The sequence below is a fragment of the Zootoca vivipara genome, chromosome 14 (genome assembly GCF_965207765.1).
Source record: "Zootoca vivipara chromosome 14, rZooViv2.hap1.1, whole genome shotgun sequence".
NCBI classification, from domain to species: domain Eukaryota; kingdom Metazoa; phylum Chordata; class Lepidosauria; order Squamata; family Lacertidae; genus Zootoca; species Zootoca vivipara.
Window position 1 is genome coordinate 44940527 of NC_142597.1, and position 2397 is coordinate 44942923.

A 2397-nucleotide genomic window follows, 5' to 3' on the forward strand; every position below is an offset into this window, starting at 1 on the left:
GGCAAGGTGATGTCTCTGCTTTTTAAGATGCTGTCTATGTTTGTCATTGCTTTTCTCCCCAGAAGCAGGCGTCTTTTAATTTCGTGACTACTGTCACCATCTGCAGTGATCATGGAACCCAAGAAAGTAAAATCTCTCACTGCCTCCATTTCTTCCCCTTCTATTACCTTCCATCAATTTGCCCAGTCCTCTTTGAAAGCCAGCATTGCTCCTGCAGCAGTGAGTTCCAAAGTTTGTGCTGTGTGAACAAGTCAAGTCCTCCTTTTTTAAAAAAGACAGTCTCTACCAAACCTTCCCCCTTCAGCTTCCTTGGATGCCCAAGAGTTCTAGAGTTATGAGGAAGGAAGGAAACATCTCTCTACCCTCTTTCTCATGCCGTGCATCCTTTTCTACACTTGGCATCTCTTACTCGCATTTCCTCTAAACTCAAGACCTGCAAACATGTGGACAGTGGCCTAATGCTATGCACCCTCAGCTTCTGAGGTGTGCAAACTCTTTGCAGGAGCGCTTCATACAGCGAGAGTTTGGAGAGCACAGCCTCATTGAGAGGGGGAAAACAAAACGCAAGGCCTGTCTTGCTTGCAACACAAAGGAAGACGCCTCTTTTGAACATCACACACAAGCACATGCAAACCTAGATATTCTCGTGCCTTCGCTGGCCTTCACTGGTTTCTGTCTTCTGTGGGAATGTTCTTCAGCAAGAAAGAGGGTGGACCTGAGCAGCCGTACCAGTCGCCTGCCTTAACAGGATTTAGTGGCTTCCAGAGAGATTGCTCCATGACGCTGGAGGAATGCAGTTGACCCAAATGCCAGTTCCTGCCTGGCCAACTCTACCCTGTCCTGTCTGCCCACCACACACACACACACTTATTATTTTACTAAAGAATCTCAGAAACCCCCAAGGGTCCTCTAGACCAACATCCTGCACTGAAAGGAGTCACAGCTAAAGAAACCCCGACGGCCACCTATCCAAGCTCTGTTGAAAAATGTGCAATGAAGGAGAGGATGCCCCATGCAAGGTGGAGCAAGCTTGTTTCCTCCTGCCCCAGAGGGTAGGACCCGATCTAGTGGACTCAAATTGCGAGGAAGGAGATTCCGACTCAACATCAGGAAGAACTTTGTGGCGGTAAGAGCTGTTCCACAGTGGGACGGTCTCTCTCGGGAGACTGTGGACTCTCCTTCCTCAGAGGTTTCTAAGCAGAGGTTGGGTGGCCATGGAATCCCCTCTGTGAGAAGGAACTGATATTAAGTAAACATTTATATATACTGTACCATACTTTTACGCAGATAAGACTGTTTTTTTTCTTTAAAAATTATGTTTAAAAAGTGGGGGTTGTCTTATACATAGATAGTGCAGAGGGTGGACATTTGATTGCCAGCGGCTATTGGCTCCCAGTACGTTTCCGAGCACAATTCAAAGTGTTGGTGCTGACCTTTAAAGCCCTAAATGGCCTCGGTCCAGTATACCTGAAGGAGCGTCTCCACCTCCATCATTCTGCCCGGACACTGAGGTCCAGCACCGAGGGCCTTCTGGTTCCCTCATTGCGAGAAGCCAAGTTGCAGGGAACTAGGCAGAGGGCCTTCTTAGTGGTGGCGCCTGCCCTATGGAACGCCCTCCCAACAGATGTCAAAGAGGAAAACAACTACCAGACTTTTAGAAGACATCTGAAGGCAGCCCTGTTCAGGGAGGCTTTTAATGTTTATTGTGTTGTATTTTTCTGTTGGAAGCCGCCCAGAGTGGCTGGGGTATAAATAATAAATTATTATTATTATTATTATTATTATTATTATTATTATTGTTGTTATTATTATTATGGAGGATGGTGCGTCAAGGACTGGTGTTGATAGGCGGACGCTGCGGCAATTGGGCGGGCAATTAGCAGCTTCTGCCGGCAAGGGGACAGATGAGAGCCTGATTTTCTGCCACGTGCGGGTGAGCAATTTTATGCAATCCCCCCTTTAAAAAACTCAACAACTTTAAGCCATCTCTCTCCCCCCCAATTTTCTTAAATGTGAGTCCCCCAAATTAGGGGGTGTCTTATACATGGGGGCGTCTTATATACGGAAAAATACGGTATATTTTCTGTGGTTTCCAGCAACTGGTATTCAGAAGCATTGCGGCCTCTGACTATGGAGGCAGAGCCACTACCAGCCATCAATAGCCTATCCCTCCTCCACTAATTTGCCAATGTGCTGTGTGAAGAAGCATTTTCTTTGTCTGTCCTGATAATATGTTTAAAAGGAGCCCCTTTTACTGCCACAATAGTGGTCATCTTTGACTCAGCAGGGCTGAGGTGGTTGTATTAGGAACAGAGATAGCAGAGATATTGTCGCTTTCATATGCGAATTCACACGCACAGTGATTTTAAACAAATCGTTTTAACCCACCACAAGTCG